Here is a 25,000-nt window from a genome sequence, read left to right as displayed (position 1 = left end):
ACAGTAGACAGGTACTGATGCAAGGTTTAGAGAAGATGGAGCCCGTTCAAGACTCATCTTTCATTTTGTTTTATACTTTAATGTTTATTATAATTTGACAGAACACACTTGTATTAAAATTATATTATTAATGCAATGGATGATGTTGTTGCTTTTTTACTACTTTTCATTGTTGTGATACTGTACATGACGTCCTCCGCCCCAGAACGTTTCCGCCGTTCTTGGTTTTGGGGTGTGACAGGGCATCTCCAACCCACCCCCAAACTCCATTTCTTCCCCCATTCTTCTCCAACTCTACCCCATTTTCACCTCCATTTTTTGGAGATATGAATAGTATTCCCCCATATATGGGGGAATACTATTCATATCTCCAAAAATGGAGGTGAAGTTTGGTTGTCAATTTTAGTCCCTCTCATTTTTATTTTATACATTTCTAGTTTATTTTATCTACTAATAATAATTCAAATACAACATTTAATATTTATAATATAATGTTATATACTAATTTATATTAATTAATCATAAATATAGAGTTTAATTAGTAGAGGGGTGTATTTGCCAATATATATATATATATATATATAGAGAGAGAGAGAGAGAGAGAGAGAGAGAGTTAAGATCAAATAAGAAGGAAATTTTTTGTAGGAAGGTAAGAAGTTTTTTTTTTCTACATATTTTTTTCGCGAACAATCAAAATGAATCATTAGATGATTCATTTATAAGATGATTCACAAGAAAAAATTCTCAAAAAAACATCTCGATGATTCATTTATACAATGATTTTGTTGTTATTCACTAAAATTGTCACAAAAGTGAATTTTTTCTTAATTTACTTAAAAATGAATCATAAAGATGTTTTTTTGGGAATTTTTTCTTGTGAATCATCTTACAAATGAATCATCTAGTGGTTCATTTCTTTTGTTCGTCAAAAAAATATGTAGAAAAAAAACTTCTTACCTTCCTACCAAAAAAAATTTCTTACCGCATCTATATCCTATATATATATATATATATATATATATATATATATATATATATATATATATATATATATATATATATATATATATAAAAGTTATAAAATTGGAATATTCCAAGAATATACTTTTTGGGGTAAAAAATGGGGTAGAAAATGGAGTAGGTTGGAGATGAAACATTGTTTACTCCATTTTTTACTTCATTTATGGGGGGGGGGGGGGAATAGTGATGGGTTGGAGATGGTCTTAGTTATCTCTTATTCAGACTTCTCATTTCTTTCTCTATCATGAACACGCCTTCATCGCGTCACCCTGCTCATCGTCATCTTAGGCTCTTATGGCTCCATCACGGTCTCTGTGCTCATCGTCTCATCAGACCTGCCGCCTCTTCTCATCGTTCTCCTCTTTGACCCTTTGCAGATAATATCATCAATCTTCATGTATTGATCATTGTTATTCTCGTTCATGTATCTTATTGTTTGCCTGATTCCATCTCGATACCAATTTTCTAATCGACATCTTTAATTTGTTTCGTTATTTTCTAATTCAGAAGTTCTGATAGAAAAATCGACATAACAGTTGCTTTCCTTATCGGAAACTCCTCTCTGGCTCCACCGCTGCTCTTTTTTGTCGTATCTTGTAAGTCCTTTGACTTCGTTTCCTTGTACTTTTAGTTTTTCTGTTTGATTTCTTGTAATTTCTAGTTGATCAATTATTATTTGGGATTTGGGAAGTTATTAGAATTAATCATTTTTTTAATTAATTAATTAATTTATAAATGAAATGATGATTTAGGAAACAGATAGTTTGTGTACATCGCATAATAGTGAGATTGAGGATGATTTAGGTTGCGTTTAGTTAAAGAAAAACAATTTTCATTTTCCGTTTTTTGTTTTCCCTTTTCGATTTTCGTTTTTCATTTTCATTTTTCATTGAAAAATTTAGAAAACGCGTTTAGTTAAACTTATTCATTTTTCATTTTCAGTTTTAGAAAATTAGAAACGTGTTTAGATGTGTATTTTTCTATCGGTTTTCATGTTTAGAAAACGGTAGCGGTGGTAGGGTGTGGGTGGGGGCGGTGATGGTAGCGGGTCGGCGGCGGTGGTGGTGATGACAGGTGATGGTGGTGGCGGCGGCAATTGTGTCAGTGGTGGTGATGACGGCAATAGCAGTGGTGGTGGTGGTGGTGGTGATGGTAATGGTAGGTCGGTGATTGTGGTGGTGGTGTTGGGTGGGTGAGTGGGGGTGCGAGTGTGTGTTTGTGGGGGTAGGTGTGGGTTTGTGTGTGTGTGGGTGTGTGTGTCTGTAAGGGTGGGGGTGGGTGTGGGTTTGTGTATGTGTTGATGTGTGTTTGTGGGGGTGTGGGTGGGTATGTGTGTGAGTGTGTTTGTATGTGTGTGGGTGCATTGGTGGGTATGTATGTGTGTGTGTGTGTTTGTGGGTGGGTGTGTGTATGGATGGGTATGTATGTGTGTTTGTGTGTTTGTGGGTGGGTATGTATGTGTGTGTGTTTGTGTGTGCGGGTGGGTGTGTGGGTGGGTGGGTATGTATGTTTGTGGGGGTGGGGGCGTTAAGGTGGGGGTAGGTAGAAGTGAATGGGGTTGGAGTGGGTGTGTGTTTATATTTTAGAAAAAAATTTGAATTAGAAAAATGTGGAAAACAATGATTATCAGTTTTCCAAAAATTTCCAACCTCTTTGTAATTTTAGAAAACGGAAAATTTTCATTTTCCGTGAAAAATTTAGAAAAATAGACGAACTAAACGCGTTTTCAAAATTCTCATTTTTCTTGGAAAATTTTTCCGGAAAACGGCTCATTTTTCCGCAACTAAACGCACCCTTAGCTTCTCTGCATCCTTCCATCCTTGTTAGTGACCTTTTTTTCCTTTATAGATTTATTACTTTCTCGTCTAACCACATAAATCTTCATTTTCTATGCTTGATTCCTGTACCTTGATCACCATGTCTCCTATTTGAATATGTTTCTTCTGTTTCAGATCCTCTTACCTCCACTTTCATTTTCTCAAGTCTCTTCTTTAGCCATTCAAATATTAAACATACTTATCTTGTGTTTCTCTTTTTACCATCGAGTGTTGTTTGGACAACTTGTTTTTAAATCATATTTCTAGAAAGGAGGCTAGAATGAAATATGTGGATATTAAGAGGACATCAGGATGTTACTTTCATTATATATTTAAAGAGGCTATAGTATTGGAGAGGAGGGAAATCTATATATGAAGGCCCTCGATTGTTTAATACTTAAGTATGTAGTATATCTTTATATTATTATATATGATTGAGAAAATATGTAATCAAAAGGAAACATTTTAGGTTAAGTACATTTAAGTCCTTATCACTCATATTTATAGGTTGTCAATTAGGATGCTTTCTGATTTAGTTTCATTATTTGGATTTGTCTGGTTTTTTCTTTATATAGGTCTACATTGTATATAAAATTAGTCCCATTCTCCTATGGTTATTATGCATTATTCCAACATTAATTTTGATGGTGACTTGGATCCTACAATGAAGGAACAACTGTTTGTTTCCTTATTTTTAAATATATATTAATAAAATATACAATATAAAGCAAAAGTGAGTTTTATGGATTGATAGCAGTCAGGGGTACCTCCGATGGAATTCTAAGGTATCCATGTTTAAAAAAAGCATCTTTATAAACAAAAAAAAGTTGCTCGATAATGACTAATGACATATATATATATATATATATATATATATATATATATATATATATATATATATATATATATATATATATATATATATATATATATATATATATCAAAATACAGTCATAGGATAATAATTTACAATTATCATTATCTGATGTTAATATATTAGATGCTTTAACTTTAAATGTTAAAACAAATGGATACAATTATATGTCAGGATCTCAATTAATATGTATATTCTATAGACCTTTAAAAACAATGAACCCTAGGTGTAAAAAAACTAATAAACCTAATAATGAAACTATTTTAATAGAAAGTAATTTTGATATGTTTAAGATAACCACTAGAAAAACTATTAAGTGGGATGAAATAAATTTTCCAAAAAATTAGGTCTTGGAGGGAGCGGTTCCCCCTCAATCAAAAATAAATAATAAAATTACGGAAATTATACAAACATCGGAAGGAAGAATTCAAATAGAATTCAATAATGATGACGAAGAAATACCTCTAATAAGAAGATGTAGATCAACTAAATCACTATATTCTCATATATCACCTTTAGAATATAAGGTAGAAACCCCTTCTAGGTATCCCACATCTCAATTAGACAAGAAAATAAATCAATTAAATATAAAAGAAAATATAGTCCAAGGTGTCTATGAAGAGGATCCTACTGCCTCAGAAATAAACTTTCCAATTTAATGGATAGAGAAGAAATAATAAATTTTAGTCCGGGATCACCGGCAAGATCAATAATTTATAATGAGTTTAATACAGAAAAATGAAAGCCTTTTAAAACTTGTCTATTCCGAGAATTTTCAAAAGAAGAATTAAAAATTATACAAGATGAGTTTTATTCTTATTTATCAAAAATTAATAAAATTATATATTTTGTTCCATGGTTTTTTCATAAGTATATAATTAATTATTTAAACATGATAGAAAGAGAATATACTCTTACAAATGGAAATATACAGAAATCAATTTTTCCACCCCATCAAAGTTTTCAAATTTCTAGGGAAAATATAAGTTTAAAGTTTTCGGCTTATAAAAAATTAGTTGAAAGTAATACTTTACAAGTAACCATAGACATATTAACCAATTAATACAACAAAATAATTTTACAAATTTATATTCTATAATTCTTGGAGAAAAAATTCTTTCTACAGAAGAAAAGATAGAAAGGATATATAAAATTATCGAACAATCTCAAATAGAGAAAACAAAGTTAAATAAAGAAAAAATAATAGCAACTTTCCAACCTCCTCCAGAAATAAAAGATTTTAAATTTAAAAATGAAACAAAACTAGATCAAATTTTAGAAAAATTAAAAAAACCTGAAAATTTAAGTGTAAATACTCTAAACAAAGTTAAAGAATCGGATTATAATTCTGGGCCTGAATCCGAACAAGATAAACGTATTAATAAAATAAAATATGAGAGTTATAATGGTAAATTTGCTAGAAAACTCGTCCAATCTAAATATTATTATAATAGACCTATCCCTCAAGATGTTTTATTTGAAGAACAAGAGTTTATTCAAGATAATAGTTATAATGGTAAAAACGTCTATGAATGGAATTTAGATGGTTTTACAGAAAGACAAATATATTTGTTAACTCAAAGAATGACTTTATATGCTACTAGTGCAAAACAATTAGGAAATACTGATTTAACAGTTGTTCAAATGATAATAGCATGTTTTACTGGCCAATTAAAAGGTTGGTGGGATAACTATTTACACGAATCAGATAAAATTCAAATTTATAATGCTACCAAAGTAGTTAATAATCAAATAAAAAATGAAGATGGCACTTCAACTTCTGCACAAACAATAGTTCAAGATGTAGTTTATACACTCCTTTTAAGTATAATTGAACATTTTTCGGGTAAATGGTCCAATAATTCTAGTAATACTAGAACTTTACTAAACGGTATGAAATGTAAAACTTTAACCTCATTTAGATGGTATAAAGATACTTTTATGAGTAGAGTATTAGAACTAGATGATTGTAATTCTAGTTATTAGAAACAAAAATTTATCGATAGTCTTCAAAACCTTTTTGCTGAAAGAGTTACGAAACAATTATAAGGAAATCATCCTCAAATTCCTTATAAAAACTATTCATATGGAAAACTTATCGGAATATGTACCCAAGAAGGCTTAGCCTTGTGTAATGAAATAAAATTAAATCAACAGATTAAAAAACAACGCCTCACTGAGAGACAACAATTAGGCCATTTTTGTGAACAATTCGGTATTGATACTTAAAAAAAATAAAAAGAGATCAAAAAGGGAGCATATCCCTAAAAAATTTAAAAAATATAGTGAAAATCAAAAGCAATATAGATCTACAAGAAAGTCTTTTAGGAAAGAAAAACATAATAAAATGAAGAAAGATAATCCACCAACTTGCTATAAATGTGATAGAATTTGTCATTTTGTCAATAAATGTAAAATAAAGAAAAAGATTAATAATTTAAATTAGACGATAATATGAAAGAGAAATTAAAAGAAATTTTTTTAAATAATTCGGAAGAATCCTCATCTGATGATGAAATAAATAATATAAATTCGGATGAAGAAATTTATACATCTTCAAGTAGTTCTAATGAAGAAGAAATAATTGTTTTTGTAAAGACAAAAATAATTGCACAATTGATGATGAAGTATATAATATTCAATCACAATTTCAGGATAATTTACAAACAAACGTTTTAGATAAAGATATTTTATATATTTTAAAAAAAAATGATTCCGAATTAAGATCACAAATCATTGATCAAATAATGAATAATCAAAGAAATACTCAAGTTAACGAACCAATTTATTCTATGAAAGAAATAGATCAAAGATTAAAAATGAAAAATAATATTTTTGTAAACACTACAATCATGATTACACACATGAAATCAATAATTTAAAAAATGAAATTATTTTTCTAAAAAACAATCATAATAAGTTAGAAAATAGAATTATTACTCTTGAAAAAGAATCCCATAACAGTAAAACATCAACCTCAAATAATGAGTCGGATTAATTTTTAAGTGCTATGGAATTAATTACATCCCAAAAATGGTACGTCAAAATAAAACTAATAATTGGAGAATATTATAAAAAAGAATTTATTGCTCTTGTTGACAGTGGAGTAGATATAAACTGTATACAGAAAGGTTTAATTCCTAACAAATATTTTGAAAAATCCACTCATATGATCCGCACCGTCAGTGGAGAGAAATTAGATATCAATTATAAATTGTCTATTGCAAAGATTTGTAATAATAAAGTTTGTATTCCACTAAACTTTACAACAATTAAGAATATGTCCCACAATGAAATTATTTTGGGCACTCCATTTTTACAAAAAATATTGCCATTTGGAGTTAATGAAAAGGGAATCCTAGGCAATTTTCAAAATTATGAAGTATTTTTTGAATTTATTACAAAGCCTTTGACTCGTTGGATAGATCTTATAGATTTAAAAACGAAACAAATAAATTTTTTAAAGGAAGAAATTTTGATAATAAACATAGACGAAAAATTACAAAATCCAAAGTTACATGAAAAAATTAATAATTCAAGAAATAAATTTATCTTAAAAATATGTTCCGATCATCCTAATGCTTTTTGGGAAAGAAAGAAACATATAATCCCTCTTCCATATGAAGACAATTTTAATGAAAGAAATATTCCAACCAAGGCTCGCCCTTGTCAAATGAATCATCACTATTTAGACCATCGTAAAAAAGAAATATCATCTTTACTAACTAAAAATTTAATTAGACCCTCTAAATCAGCTTGGTCTTGCACTGCTTTTTATGTTAATAAACATTCAGAACAAGAAAGAGGAATTCCCAGACTAGTAATAAATTATAAGCCTTTAAATAAAGTTTTAAAATGGATTAGGTTTCCAATTCCAAATAAAAAAGATTTAATAGATAGATTAAATATTGCAATCATATTTTCAAATTTTGATTTAAAATCAGGATATTGGCAAATTCAAATTGATGAAAATGACCGATATAAGACGTCTTTTAATGTTCCTTTTGGTCAATATGAATGGAATGTTATGCCATTTGGTTTAAAAAATGCACCTTCTGAATTTCAGAATATTATGAATGATGTTTTTTTATCCTTATTGAGATTGCATGATAGTTTACATCGATGATATCTTAGTTTTTTTCTAAAAACATCGAAGATCATTTTAGACATTTAAATCTTTTTCAACAAATTATAGAAAAAAATGGTTTAGTCATATCCCAACCCAAAATGGTTTTATTTCAATCCAAAATTAGATTTCTTGGCCATAATATAGAGAAAGGAAAAATAATTCCAATAAATAGAAGTATAGAATTTGCTTCTAAATTTCCTGACAAAATTATTGATAAAACTCAATTACAAAGATTTTTAGGAAGTTTAAATTATATAGCATCTTTTTATAAAGATTTAGTTAAAGATACGGCTATCTTATATGATAGACTAAAAAAGAAACATGTTCCATGGACTGATCTTCCTACTCAAGCAGTCCAAAGAATAAAAGAAAAGGTAAAATCGTTACCTTGTTTGTCTTTAGCAAATCCAAATTTGGAAAAAATTGTTGAAACTGATGTCTCCGATATAGGTTATGGAGGGGTCTTAAAACAAATTAATCCAAGTAATAAACAAGAAGTATATTTAGTTAGATTTCATGCAGGAAAATGGTCTGATTCTCCAAAGAATTATGCTACTAGTGCCAAAAAAAATCCTGGCAATAGTAAAATGTGTTTTAAAATTTCAAGATGATTTTTACAATCAACAATTTACTGTAATTACTGATTGTCAAGCAGCAAAATTAATGTTTAATAAAGATTTTAAGCATGATGTGTCTAAAAAAATGTTTGCGAGATGGCAAGCTCATTTAGCACCATTTGATTTTACAATAATATATAGAAAAGGTGAAGATAATAGTCTTCCTAATTTTCTAACTAGAGAATTTTTAAATGAGTAATGTGCATTTAAGAAAATTATCTAATGATGTTTCTAATACAAGAAACTTAATTAAAGAGACTGAAGTTGAAATAAACAACTTATTGAATAATATGCCAACAACAGACACACATATCCTTGATAGTATTCGCCATACTAAACAAATTAATTTATTAAGATTTAGACTAATAGGCCTAAGAGCTCATCTTAGGTTTCTGGAGAATAAACTTATATTACTTTTGAATTAAATTTTTCAGGATGATCTCCAATAGAGGAAAAGGTGGCTACCCTAGTAGGGGTGGCAAGGGAATAGGATCATATCCTCTTATTCAACATGGGAAAAATTTGCTAATGGCGGAAAATATTATCTCCCAACCATCATCAGCTAATATACCAAAACCTGGAGATCCACTATACATGGCTTTCCAACAATTCTTGAAACAATAAAAAGTATAATAATCCTTGTTTTTCAAAAATAGTTTCGGAGGAAGATAATGATCATTCCTCATAATATATTTGAACTCCCCATAAAGATCTAATAATTATTTTGGAAGAGAAGGATATCATGTTATATTTTGAAGATAATGATGACCCATGGAATTTATTTTCCAGATATTTGGATACTGCATCATATGCAGCATGTTCTTATAAATCACGAAATTTTTATTATGAGAATATCCTAATTTCTACAGGTACATGTGAAATTTCACATTTCTCCTCTTCAGGAGAGAAAAAGGTTTATAATTTTAGCAAAGTAATCTTCAAAAGGATTATATCTGCAGAGGAATGGGGTTTAAGCACCCTCAGGGAAAGAGAATTTCTCCACCCTGAACAAAAGATCTTAATAAAATACAATTTCTGCGATTATATCGACAACTTTTATAAAGCTTTTCTTTATGAAAATCCAAAAAAGAAACATTCTTGGTTTTTCAAAATTTGTGTCCAAGTTTATAACAAAAGTTGCCAAATTGGTTTATACAATGGTGGACATCACATGGTCCAAGTATTCAAATTCTACATGAACCATTCAAATCTTTATATGTTGAATGGTTACACGTAGCCCCTAGATACAAGGAGGCTATTGAACATTCTAATGGGGGAAGAGAAGTAATACCTACTCTACATTTTTTTTCATAGAATTTTCAATTCCTTGGATTTGGAAATGGATCCCAGAAGTTGATTATAGTCCTAATAAGTTCCCATCTTTACAAAGGTCGTATCTTACAAAATTTTGGGCAAAAATGTTACAAAAAGATCCGATCTCAAATGAGATAAATTCTAAAAAACGATTGATAATATCAATCAAGCAATTATGAAATATAAATCCCAAAAAGAATTTTCATCCCATAAGGAACAATCCAACAATTTTAATCCTTATGAGAAGGTATTGAACTCCATCAAAGCACAAGGAAATTCCTCGCCATCAACAGATGAAATTATCAAGACCTATTTCTGTCAAATGAAAGAAGACCTGCTTCAAAACATCAATAAACAACCGTCAGACAGCTCCATGTTATCTACATGCAATGATGATAATTGTCTTGCGGGAGAATCTCAGCCACTTGATGATAATAATGACATTATGGACGAATTCACTGTCGAAGATGCTTTTGGCACTATTGAAGATATGATATTGGAAAAGCTACAAAAGAAGAAGACAAAAACTTAATGAGTTCAAGATGAGAATTTCTACACCTGTTCACCATTTTCTTTTATAAAGCAACAATAATAGAGGCATCTTGACATCAAATCAACCAGTTGTCACAATGCACTCAAGAGTGCACTCAATTGTTATTTTATAACATTTTATAGTTTTTAATCTTTGTTTGAAGTTCGGGCCTATATATAGGCTCTTATGTTTACATATTATGTTTACTTATTTTGTTGCTTCCGAATATTTTACAAGAGAGAGAATAACCAAAGGTTGGGAAGAACTCTTCCCCGATGCATAATATGTAAACATAAGAGCCTATATATAGGCCCGGACTTCAAACAAAGATTAAAAACTATAAAATGTTACAGAATAACAATTGAGTGCACTCTCGAGTGCATTGTGACAACTGGTTGATTTGATGTCAAGATGCCTCTATTATTGTTGCTTTATAAAAGCAAATGGTGAACAAGTGTAGAAATTTTCATCATGAACTCATTAAGTTTTTGTCTTCTTCTTTTGTAGCTTTTCCAATATCATATCTTCAATAGTGCCAAAAGCATCTTCGACGGTGAATTCGTCCATAATGTCATTATTATCATTAAGTGGTTGAGATTCTTCCGCAAGACAATTATCATCATTGCCTGTAGATAACATGGAGCTATCTGACGGTTGTTTATTGATGTTTTGAAGCAGGTCTTCTTTCATTTGACAGAAATAGGTCTTGATAATTTCATCTTTTGATGGCGAGGAATTTCCTTGTGCTTTGATGGAGTTCAATACCTTCTCATAAGGATTAAAATTGTTGGATTGTTCCTTATGGGATGAAAATTCTTTTTGGGATTTATATTTCAAAATTGCTTGATTGATATTATCAATCGTTTTTTAGAATTTATCTCATTTGAGATCGGATCTTTTTGTAATATTCTTGCCCAAAATTTTGTAAGATACGACCTTTGTAAAGATGGGAACTTATTAGGACTATAATCAACTTCTGGGATCCATTTCCAAATCCAAGGATTTGAAAATTCTATGAAAAAATGTAGTGTATGTATTACTTCCCTTCCCCCATTAGAATGTTCAAGAGCCTCCTTGTATCTAGGGGCTACATGTAACCATTCATCATATAAAGATTTGAATGGTTCAGGTAGAATTTGAATATTGGACCATATGATGTCCACCATTGTATAAACCAATTTGGCAACTTTTGTTTATAAACTTGGTCACAAATTTTGAAAAACCAAGAATGTTTCTTTTTTGGATTTTCATAAAGAAAAGCTTTATAAAAGTTGTCGATATAATCGCATAAATTGTATTTTATTAAGATCTTTTGTTCAGGGTGGAGAAATTCTCTTTCCATGAGGGTGCTTAAACCCCATTCCTCTACAGATACAATCCTTTTGAATATTACTTTGCTAAAATTATAAACCTTTTTGTCTCCTGAAGAGGAGAAATGTGAAATTTCACATGTACCTGTAGAAATTAGTATATTCTCATAATAATTTCGTGATTTATAAGAACATGCTGCATATGATGCAATATCCAAATATCTGGAAAATAAATTCAATGGGTCATCATTATCTTCAAAATATAACATGATATCCTTCTCTTCCAAAAGAATTATTATATCTTTATGGGGAGTTAGAATATATTTTGAGGAATTATCATGATCTTCCTCCGAAACTATTTTTGAAAAAGAAGGATTATTATCCTTTTGTTGTTTCAAGAATTGTTGGAAAGTCGTGTATAGTGGATCTCCAGGTTTTGGTATATTAGATGATGATGGTTGGGAGACAATATTTTCCGCCATTAGCAAATTTTTCCCATGTTGAATAAGAGGATATGATCCACTTCCTCTACCACCTCTATTAGGGTAGCCACCTCTTCCTCTATTGGAGATCATCCTGCAAAATTTAATTCAAAAGTAATATAAGTTTATTCTCTAGAAATCTAAGATGAGCTCTTAGGCCTATTAGTCTGAATCTTAATAAATTAATTTGTTTAGTATGGCGAATACTATCAAGGATATGTGTGTCTGTTGTTGGCATATTATTCAATAAGTTGTTTATTTCAACTTCAGTCTCTTTAATTAAGTTTCTTGTATGGGAAACATCATTAGATAATTGTCTTAAATGCACATTACTCATTTAAAAATTCTCTAGTTAGAAAATCAGAAAGACTATTATCTTCACCTTTTCTATATATTATTGTAAAATCAAATGGTGCTAAATGAGCTTGCCATCTCGCAAACATTTTTTTAGACACATCATGCTTAAAATCTTTATTAAACATATATTTTTGCTACTTGACAATCAGTAATTACAGAAAATTGTTGATTGTAAAGATCATCTTGAAATTTTAAAACACATTTTACTATTGCCATGATTTCTTTGGCAGTAGTAGCATAATTCTTTTGAGAATCAGCCCATTTTCCTTAATGAAATCTAACTAAATATACTTCTTGTTTATTACTTTGATTAATTTGTTTTAAGAGCCCTCCATAACCTATATCGGAGGCATCAGTTTCAACAATTTTTTCCAAATTTGGATTTGCTAAAGACAAACAAGGTAAAGATTTTACCTTTTCTTTTATTCTTTGGACTACTTTAGTATGAAGATCAGTCCATGGAACATGTTTCTTTTTTAGTCTATCATATAAGATAGTCGTATCTTTAACTAAATCTTTATAAAAAGATGCTATATGATTTAAACTTCCTAAAAATCTTTGTAATTGAGTTTTATCAATAATTTTGTCAGGAAATTTAGAAGCAAATTCTATACTTCTATTTATTGGAATTATTTTTCCTTTCTCTATATTATGACCAAGAAATCTAATTTTGGATTGAAATAAAACCATTTTGGGTTAGGATATGACTAAACCATTTTTTTTCTATAATTTGTTGAAAAAGATTTAAATGTCTAAAATGATCTTCGATGTTTTTAGAAAAAAAACTAAGATATCATGGATGTAAACTATCATGCAATTGCTATAAGGATAAAAAAATATTATTCATAACATTCTGAAATTCAGAAGGTGCATATTTTAAACCAAATGGCATAACATTCCATTCATATTGACGAAAAGGAACATTAAAAGCCGTCTTATATCGGTCATTTTCATCAATTTGAATTTGCCAACATCCTGATTTTAAATCAAATTTTGAAAATATGATTGCAGTATTTTATCTATCTATTAAATCTTTTTTATTTGGAATTGGATACCTAATCCATTTTAAAACTTTATTTAAAGGCTTATAATTTATTACTAGTCTGGGAATTCCTCTTTCTTGTTTTGAATGTTTATTAACATAAAAAGCAGTGCAAGATCAAGCTGATTTAGAGGGTCTAATTAAATTTTTAGTTAGTAAAGAGGATATTTCTTTTTTACAATGGTCTAAATAGTGATGGTTCATTTGACAAGGGCGAGCCTTGGTTGGAATATTTCTTTCATTAAAATTGTCTTCATATGGAAGAGGGATTATATGTTTCTTTCTTTCCCAAAAATCATTAAGATGATCGGAACATATTTTTAAGATAAATTTATTTCTTAAATTATTAATTTTTTCTTATAACTTTGGATTTTGTAATTTTTCGTCTATGTTTATTATCAAAATTTATTCATTTAAAAAGTTTATTTGTTTCGTTTTTAAATCTATAAGATCTATCTAACGAGTAAAAGACTTTGTAATAAATTCAAAAAATACTACATAATTTTGAAATTTGCCTAGGATTCCCTTTTCATTAACTCCAAATGGCAATATTTTTTGTAAAAATTGAGTGCCTAAAATAATTTCATTGTGGGACATATTCTTAATTATTGTAAAGTTTAGTGGAATACAAACTTCATTATTACAAATCTTTGCATTAGACAATTTATAATTGATATCTAATTTCTCTCCACTGACGGTGCAGATCACATGGGTGGATTTTTCAAAATATTTGACAGGAATTAAACCTTCCTGTATACATTTTATACCTGCTCCACTGTCAACAAGAGCAATAAATTCTTTTTTATAATATTCTCCAATTATTAATTTTATTTTGACGTACCATTTTTGGGATGTAATTAATTCCATAGCACTTAAAAATTCATCCGACTCATTATTTGAGGTTGATGTTTTACTGTTATGGGATTCTTTTTCAAGAGTATTAATCCTATTTTCTAACTTATTATGATTGTTTTTTAGAAAAATAATTTCATTTTTAAATTATTGATTTCTTGTGTGTAATTCATGATTGTAGTGTTTAAAGAAAAATTATTTTTCATTTTTAATCTTTGATCTATTTCTTTCATAGAATAAATTGGTTCGTTAACTTGAGTATTTCTTTGATTATTCATTATTTGATCAATGATTTGTGATCTTAATTCAGAATCATTTATATTTTTTAAAATAGATAAAATATCTTTATCTAAAACGTTTATTTGTAAATTAGCCTGAAATTGTGATTGAATATTATATACTTCATCATCACATGAGCAATTATTTTTGTCTTTACAAAAACAATTATTTTCTTCTTCATTAGAACAACTTGAAGATGTATAAATTTCTTCATCCGAATTTATATTATTTATTTCATCATCAGAAGAGGATTCTTCCGAATTAATTAAAAGAATTTCTTTTAATTTCTCTTTCATATTATCGTCTAAATTTAAATTATTAATCTTTTTCTTTATTTTACATTTATTGGTAAAATGACAAATTCTACCACATTTATAGCAAGTTAGTGGATTATCTTTCTTCATTTTATTATGTTTTTCTTTTCTAAAAGACTTTCTTTTAGATCTATATTGTTTTTTATTTTCACTATATTTTTTAAATTTTTTAGGGATATACTCCCTTTTTGATCTCTTTTTATTTTTTAAAGTATCAATACCGAATTGTTCACAAAAATGGCCTAATTATTGTCTCTCAATGAGGCGTTGTTTTTTAATCTGTTGATTTAATTTTATTTCATTACACAAGGCTAAGCCTTCTTGGGTACATATTCCGATAAGTTTTCCATATGAATAGTTTTCATAAGGAATTTGAGGATGATTTCCTTGTAATTGTTTCGTAACTCTTTCAGCAAAAAGGTTTTGAAGACTATCGATAAATTTTTGTTTCTAATAACTAGAATTACAATAATCTAATTCTAATACTCTACTCATAAAAGTATCTTTATACCATCTAAATGAGGTTAAAGTTTTACATTTCATACCGTTTAGTAAAGTTCTAGTATTACCAGAATTATTGGACCATTTACCCGAAAAATGTTCAATTATACTTAAAAGGAGTGTATAAACTACATCTTGAACTATTGTTTGTGCAGAAGTTGAAGTGCCATCTTCATTTTTTATTTGATTAGTAACTATTTTGGTAGCATTATAAATTTGAATTTTATCTGATTCGTATAAATAGTTATCCCACCAACCTTTTAATTGGCCAGTAAAACCTGTTATTATCATTTGAGCAACTGTTAAATCAGTATTTCCTAATTGTTTGCACTAGTAGCATATAAAGTCATTCTTTGAGTTAACAAATATATTTGTCTTTCTGTAAAACCATCTAAATTCCATTCATAGACGTTTTTACCATTATAACTATTATCTTGAATAAACTCTTGTTCTTCAAATAAAACATCTTGAGGGATAGGTCTATTATAATAATATTTAGATTGGACGGGTTTTCTAGCAAATTTACCATCATAACTCTCATATTTTATTTTATTAATACGTTTATCTTGTTCGGATTCAGACCCAGAATTATAATCCGATTCTTCAACTTTGTTTAGAGTATTTACACTTAAATTTTCAGTTTTTTTTTTTAATTTTTCTAAAATTTGATCTAGTTTTGTTTCATTTTTAAATTTAAAATCTTTTATTCTGGAGAAGGTTGGAAAGTTGCTATTATTTTTTCTTTATTCGACTTTGTCTTCTCTATTTGAGATTGTTCGATAATTTTATATATCCTTTCTACCTTTTCTTCTATAGAAAGAATTTTTTCTCCTAGAATTATAGAATATAAATTTGTAAAATTATTTTGTTGTATTAATTGGTTAATATGTTCTATGGTTACTTGTAAAGTATTACTTTCAACTAATTTTTTGTAAGCCGAAAACTTTAAACTTATATTTTCCCTAGAAATTTGAAAACTTTCCTGGGGTGGAAAAATTGATTTCTGTATATTTCCATTTGTAAGAGTATATTCTCTTTCTATCATGTTTAAATAATTAATTATATATGTAACAACGCAATTTTTCAAACTAATTTTTTTCATTTTAAAAATATATTTATTTCCATTCATAACAAGGCATTAATAGTTTAAGTATTCTTTCAAATACAAATAATCAAAATCCCAAGATCATAAAAGCATTCTTCAGTGTGTATCGATCACGCAGACGCCTTTCCACGGTCCTCGCTAGTACCTGAAATACATGCACAACAACTGTAAGCATAAATGCTTAGTGAGTTCCCCAATATACAACTTACGCACATACGCCTTTCCAGGCCCCGACCTTCCGGTCCATGTGTCTCAGGGGACTTCCGTCCCTGCTGGGTAAACCTTCCGGTCCTACCCACGCCGACCTTCCGGTCCATCACACAACATATCGCCTTCCGGCCCATAACATATTGCCTTCCGGCCCATAATATAATCGCCTTCCGGCCCATAACATACATAGCATATATAACAAATAACTTACCACATATAGCATACATATCACATATCATATCCGACCTTCCGGTCACACAGTCAAACCCTTCCGGGTACAGTATAGTGAGAAGACTCACCTCGTAAAAGCTGAAAGCTAGCAAATCCCGAAATGACTCGTGCACAATCCGACGAGCTACAACCTCCCTATAACATCACATATCTCATTAACACTTATATCTTCTAAGTGTGACTATCCCTAAGAAGTCAGACTTAGGTCAACTCTGGTCAACGGTCAACGGTCAACTCGACCGGACTCGGCGAGTGCCATGGCGACTCGGCGAGTCTAGACGTCCTCCAACTCTCTGAGATTCCCTATCTACTCGTCGAGTATCCTCCTCGACCCGACGAGTTACTCCTGGAAGAATCACGGGGCCACCCCGACTCCACTCGCCGAGTCTGAAGAACAACTCGGCGAGTCCCAGTAAATCTTTAAGCTACTCGCCGAGTCTGAAGAACAACTCGGCGAGTCCATGCCATGCAGACGAGCAACTGCTTCCTAAATTACGTATGGTCCCGAGATATACAATCATGGGACTTTCTGGACTTCTAAACATCTTATTACTGGGGTATAAACGTCTGGGTAATAACATAATAACCCATCTAATCACTAAATGGGTTTCATAAACCCTAGATTCGTATACACATCAAAATAACAGAAATGGTCCGAGTATTACCTGAAAACGCACTCTCTGTGTCCCCCAAACCTCAGGACTCGATCCTCCTTGATATTCCTTTGGCCAAATTCTTCTTCTTCTTGCCTAACAAGTTCCTCCAAGTTCCAATAGCTTTCTCTCCTGCTCTAGACGTCCACAACGATTAGGGTTCTTTTCAATCGACCAAAAGACGGACAATGACGGCCTAAGAGGCGTTATATACGATCCAAAACCGAACGGTTAGGGTTTCTGCTGAACAGCGTCGACTCGCCGAGTCCATATCTGGACTCGTCGAGTCCAGTCGCGAACCCGCGACCAAGTCTGCGCTCCTACTCGGCGAGTCTAGGCTCCAACTCGCCGAGTCCCCTCTTAAATCACCCCCAAAAACATAATTTAATAATACCTGAGATTCCGGGCTGTTACAACTCTCCCCCGCTAGGATTAGACTTCGCCCTCGAAGTCTCATTCTGAAAATAGTTCCGGATGCTGCTCCCGCATCTCACGTTCCGGCTCCCAAGTCATTTCCGATCCCTTACGGTGTTGCCATTGAACCAACACCAGAGGTACCTCCTTGTTCCTCAGAACCTTGATCTTCCGATCCCTGATAGCCACTGGTCTCTCCGCATAATTCAGGCTCGCATCCACCTGAATATCCTCTAATGGAACCACCGCCGACTCATCGGCTATGCACTTCCTCAATTGCGACACATGAAAGGTGTCGTGGATCTGTCCCAACTCCGCTGGCAACTCCAACCGATAGGCTACCCGGCCTATCCTTGCACTCACACGAAATGACCCAATATACCGGGGACCCAACTTGCCCCTCTTCCTGAATCGAATCACTCCTTTCCAAGGAGAGACCTTCAGGAGAACGAAGTCGCCGACCTGAAATTCAAGCTCGGATCGGCGCCTGTCTGCATAACTCTTCTGCCGGCTCTGGGCGGTCAATAACCTTTGTCTCACTTGTTGAATCTGCTCTGTCATCTGGAGCACGATCTCCGTGCTGCCCATCACTCTCTGTCCCACCTCTCCCCAGCAAATGGGGGTCTGACACCTCCTACCATACAACAGCTCAAAAGGTGGCATACCAATGCTCGAATGATGGCTGTTGTTGTAGGAAAACTCTGTTAAGGGTAAATATGCATCCCTGCTACCCCCGAAGTCTAACACACACGCTCGAAGCATGTCCTCCAGTGTCTGAATCGTCCGCTCGCTCTGACCGTCTGTCTGGGGATGGTATGCGGTACTAAAATGCAATTTGGTACCCAGCTCCTCATGAAATTTCTTCCAGAACCTGGAAGTGAAACGCACATCACGGTCTGAAACAATCGAGATCGGCACCCCATGCCGAGATACCACCTCTCTCACATATATCTCCGCCAACTTCTCCGCTGAAGAACTCTCACTGATGGCAAGGAAGTGTGCACTCTTCGTCAACCTATCCACAATCACCCAAATTGCATCAACTCCCCTAGCAGTCCTCGGCAATTTGGTGATGAAATCCATAGCGATTTATTCCCACTTCCACTCGGGGATCTCCAATGGCTGTAACTTGCCATGCGGTCTCTGGTGCTCGGCCTTAACCCTACGACAGGTCAAGCACCTCTCAACGAACCATGCGACGTCCCTCTTCATACAGGGCCACCAATACTCTTTCCTCAAGTCCAAATACATCTTCGTAGCACCGAGATGGATCGAGAATTTCGATCTATGAGCCTCTTCCATCAAAGTAATACGTGTACCGCCCACGAACGGTACCCAAATCCGGCCCTGAAATGTCATAAGCCCTCGACCATCCTGAACGAACTCTGAAATTAGCCCCACAACCCGCTCTTTCTTCTGCATTTCTGGTCGCACCGCTTCGGCCTGTGCCCCACGAATAGCATCCAATACAGGAGTCATCACAGTCAGTCTCAAACATACATCTCGCAATGGAGTGCTCTCCGCCTTGCGGCTCAACGCGTCGGCCACCACATTAGCCTTACCTGGGTGGTACAGGATCTCACAATCATAATCCTTGACCACATCCAGCCACCTCCTCTGACGCATATTTAGATTGGGCTGATCCATCAAATACTTCAAGCTCTTATGGTCCGTATATATCGTACATCGAACCCCATACAGGTAGTGACGCCAAATCTTGAGAGCGAACACTACTGCTCCCAACTCTAAATCATGCGTAGGGTATCTCGCCTCATGAGGCTTCAGCTGCCTCGACGTATAAGCTATCACATGACCCCTCTGCATCAACACTGCACCCAGTCCTGAAATCGATGCGTCGCAATATACCACAAAATCTTCCATCCCTTCTGGGAGAGCTAATACCGGGGCTTCGCACAACCTCTGGCGAAGTGTCTCAAAGGAGGTCTGCTGCTCGGGCCCCCATGAGAATGCAACACCCTTCCGGGTCAATCTGGTGAGTGGCACTGCGATCTTGGAGAAATCCTTGATGAATCTCCGATAATACCCTGCCAACCCAAGGAAGCTCCTGATCTCAGAAGGTGACTTCGGCACCTCCCAACTCATCACCGCCTCAACCTTGGCCGGATCGACCAATATCCCTTTCTGATTGACAACATGTCCTAGAAATTGGACCTCTCGCAGCCAGAAGTCACATTTGGAGAACTTTGCATAAAGCTTCTCCGACCTCAATACCTCGAGGACCTCCCTCAAATGCTCCTCATGCTGCTCTCTAGATCTAGAATACACCAGAATGTCGTCGATAAATACAATCACTGACCGATCCAACATCGGTCTGCATACTCTATTCATGAGATCCATGAACACAGTCGGGGCATTGGTGAGCCCGAAAGGCATCACCACAAACTCATAATGCCCATATCGCGTCCTAAACGCTGTCTTCTGGACATCCCCCTCCCGTACTCTCACCTGATGGTACCCTGACCTCAGATCGATCTTGGAAAACCAAGACGCTCCCTGCAACTGATCGAATAAATCATCGATCCTCGGTAACGGGTAACGGTTCTTGACCGTCAACTTGTTCAACTCCCGGTAATCAATACACATCCGGTGTGAACCATCCTTCTTCTTGACGAACAGAATAGGTGCTCCCCACGGCGAGCTGCTCGGCCGAATGAATCCCTTCCCCAGCAACTCCTGGAGCTGCGAGGACAACTCTTGCATCTCTGGAGGTGCAAGACGATAAGGCACCTTAGCAATAGGCGCGGCCCCCGGAACCAGATCGATACCAAACTCTACTTGCCTCACAGGAGGTACTCCCGGCAGCTCCTCAGGGAAAACATCTGGAAACTCACGCACCACAGGGACCTCCTCAACTGATTTCGGTCTCTCGGAAACCTCCCGCGTATCCATCACATACGCCACAAAACCCTTACAGCCCTGCTGTAGACACTGCCTCGCCCTAGCGGCCGAACAAAAAGCTAATCCCGAACGGGTACCCTCGCCGTACACCGAAAGAACTCCCCCACTATGGTCTCGTATAGTCACCAACTGACGCTCACAGTCGATGACAGCGCCGAATCGGCTCAACCAGTCCATGCCCACGATGACACAGACATCACCCATCGCAATAGGAATCAGGTCAATCGGGAATTCAACCCCGAAAATCTCTAGTACACATCCCCGAAGAACCTCCGTGGCACAAATCACTTTCTCGTCAGCTATAGAAACTCTCAAAGGTCGACTCAACGACTCACGACTAACGCTGATATGCTGACTAAAGGCTAAGGACACAAAGGACCTACTCGCACCCGAGTCAAATAACACTAAGGCAGGCACAGAGTTCACAAGGAAAGTACCTACGCATATAATAACATAAGCATAACATCTCGACATTTAAAATAAATACGTGAATTACAACATACCTGTCACGACATCGGGCGCAGCGCGGACCTCTTCCGCAGTCAGCTGAAAGGCTCTTCCTCGAGCCCTCGGGGCCTCGGCCTTCACCGGTCTAGTCGCAGTAGCTCCGGCAGCAGGTGCAGATCCCTGAAGAAGTTGAGGGCACTCGGCCTTCCTATGGCCTGTCTGGTTGCAATGGAAGAAAACCGTAAATCCCTTGGGACACTCCCTAGCAATGTGCCCCTCCTTGCCACACTTGTAGCAAGCACCAGATCGACACGCCCCCTCATGACCCTTGCCGCACTTTCCGCAAGTGCGGCCCTTCGAACCTCCTTTGCCCGCATCGGCGGACTTTACCCGCTTGGCTGCCGGCTGGAACTGAGCCGGTCGCCGGTCCACCCGCTGAGACTCGGCCTCCTCCCTGGCCTGGGTCTCCAACTCGATCTCGCGCTTCCTGGCATTCGCCTGAAGCTCAGCAAAAGTATGGTAAGTGGAGTTTGACACAAACTCCCGGATATCCCTCCTCAACACTCCCAAGTACCGGCTCATCCGAGCCTGATCAGTGGACACCAGCTCGGGGCAGAACATCGCCCTCTCATGAAACTTCCGCGTGATCACCGCGACAGAATCAGTACCCTGCTTGAGGGTTAAGAACTCCTGAACCAATCGTTCCCTCTCCACCAGGGGAACGTACTCATCTCTGAACATGGCAGTAAACCCCTCCCATGTTACTGCTGTAGTCTCTGCCAAAGTGAAGTTCGCCATCACGAACTTCCACCAGTCCTTCGCTCCCAGACGGAGCTGGTTCAATGCGAACCATACCCTCAGGTGCTCCGGGCATGAACAAGTGTAGAAGCACCCCTCTATATCCGCGATCCACCTCATCGCAGCAATCGGATCCTGCGTCCCATCGAACTCTGGTGGCTTCGTGTTGCTGAACTCTCGGAACAGCAACGAATCACCCCCTGTGGCCTAGCAGCGGCCACAGCTGCGGTAGCTGCAGCGGTTGCAGCCTCAGTCAATGCGCCGTACCGCTCATCAAACGTCTCCATCAGTGTGGTCTTAATAGACCCAAACATCTCCGGGATCTCAGCCCGGATCGCCGCCGCTACCTCCTCGTGAATCATCTGACGAATCTCCTCGTCACTCACACCGCTCGAACTCGCTCCGTGGCGCGGTCTAACCATGATGTCTCTGAAATACAACATAAAACTATCAGAGACTTCACCGAGTATAATCGTACTCGATACGCAACCCTACTTAGTCCCCGATATCCAGGGATTCTTACTTGGGTCTCCCACTGACCCGGTGTCCTCGGTAGTACGGGCCCAATACTACCGACCACACCGCATCAGCATTCATCCCAAGTCCTCCTCCCCAAGCTCCGGATAGTGAGTACTCTACTTCTGATATGCACTATCTACCCGCATACTAGCAACGCATCTCATATAGGCAATTTCCCTAGACTAAGGCATCACAAATCAGGCCACTCTAGTCCTATCATGAATACCTAGTCTTCTAGCATGCATAATAATTCATATCGTATAATATTGTAAGGTATCTTGGGGATCTTTACCGTTCGGGCGCTGACTGATCGTACACACTGCATCTTTCTTGCTTACCACGAAACCATTTACAAAAGTTTATGCCTTTATTTAAAAAGTTTTCCTCAAATCCTCGGTTTGAGTTCAGCTACTCCCGAAGGTGCACCCGAATCCCTCAAACCAAGGCTCTGATACCAATTGTAACAACGCAATTTTTCAAACTAACTTTTTTCATTTTAAAAATATATTTATTTCCATTCATAACAAGGCACTAATAGTTTAAGTATTCTGTCAAATACAAATAATCAAAATCCCAAGATCATAAAAGCATTCTTCAGTGTGTATCGATCACGTCGGCGCCTTTCCACGGTCCTCGCTAGTACCTGAAATACATGCACAACAACTGTAAGCATAAATGCTTAGTGAGTTCCCCAATATACAACTTACGCACATACGCCTTTCCAGGCCCCGACCTTCCGGTCCATGTGTCTCAGGGGACTTCCGTCCCTGCTGGGTAAACCTTCCGGTCCTACCCACGCCGACCTTCCGGTCCATCACACAACATATCGCCTTCCGGCCCATAACATATTGCCTTCCGGCCCATAATATAATCGCCTTCCGGCCCATAACATACATAGCATATATAACAAATAACTTACCACATATAGCATACATATCACATATCATATCCGACCTTCCGGTCACACAGTCAAACCCTTCCGGGTACAGTATAGTGAGAAGACTCACCTCGTAAAAGCTGAAAGCTAGCAAATCCCGAAATGACTCGTGCACAATCCGACGAGCTACAACCTCCCTATAACATCACATATCTCATTAACACTTATATCTTCTAAGTGTGACTATCCCTAAGAAGTCAGACTTAGGTCAACTCTGGTCAACGGTCAACGGTCAACTCGACCGGACTCGGCGAGTGCCATGGCGACTCGGCGAGTCTAGACATCCTCCAACTCTCTGAGATTCCCTATCTACTCGTCGAGTATCCTCCTCGACCCGATGAGTTACTCCTGGAAGAATCGCGGGGCCACCCCGACTCCACTCGCCGAGTCTGAAGAACAACTCGGCGAGTCCCAGTAAATCTTTAAGCTACTCGCCGAGTCTGAAGAACAACTCGGCGAGTCCATGCCATGCAGACGAGCAACTGCTTCCTAAATTACGTATGGTCCCGAGATATACAATCATGGGACTTTCTGGACTTCTAAACATCTTATTACTGGGGTATAAACGTCTGGGTAATAACATAATAACCCATCTAATCACTAAATGGGTTTCATAAACCCTAGATTCGTATACACATCAAAATAACAGAAATGGTCCGAGTATTACCTGAAAACGCACTCTCTGTGTCCCCCAAACCTCAGGACTCGATCCTCCTTGATACTCCTTTGGCCAAATTCTTCTTCTTCTTGCCTAACAAGTTCCTCCAAGTTCCAATAGCTTTCTCTCCTGCTCTAGACGTCCACAACGATTAGGGTTCTTCTCAATCGACCAAAAGACGGACAATAACGGCCTAAGAGGCGTTATATACGATCCAAAACCGAACGGTTAGGGTTTCTGTTGAACAGCGTCGACTCGCCGAGTCCATATCTGGACTCGCCGAGTCCATATCTGGACTCGTCGAGTCCAGTCGCGAACCCGCGACCAAGTCTGCGCTCCTACTCGGCGAGTCTAGGCTCCAACTCGCCGAGTCCCCTCTTAAATCACCCCCAAAAACATAATTTAATAATACCTGAGATTCCGGGCTGTTACAATATACTTATGAAAAAACCATGGAACAAAATATATATAATTTTGTTAATTTTTGATAAATAAGAATAAAACTCATCTTGTATAATTTTTAATTCTTCTTTTGAAAATTCTCGGAATAGCCAAGTTTTAAAAGGCTTCCATTTTTCTGTATTAAACTCATTATAAATTATTGATCTTGCCGGTGATCCCGGACTAAAATTTATTATTTCTTCTCTATCCATTAAATTGGAAAGTTCA

This window comes from Lactuca sativa, chromosome 3, assembly GCF_002870075.4.
Source record: "Lactuca sativa cultivar Salinas chromosome 3, Lsat_Salinas_v11, whole genome shotgun sequence".
Classification (NCBI taxonomy): Eukaryota; Viridiplantae; Streptophyta; class Magnoliopsida; order Asterales; family Asteraceae; genus Lactuca; species Lactuca sativa.
This window is presented reverse-complemented; position numbering follows the sequence as displayed.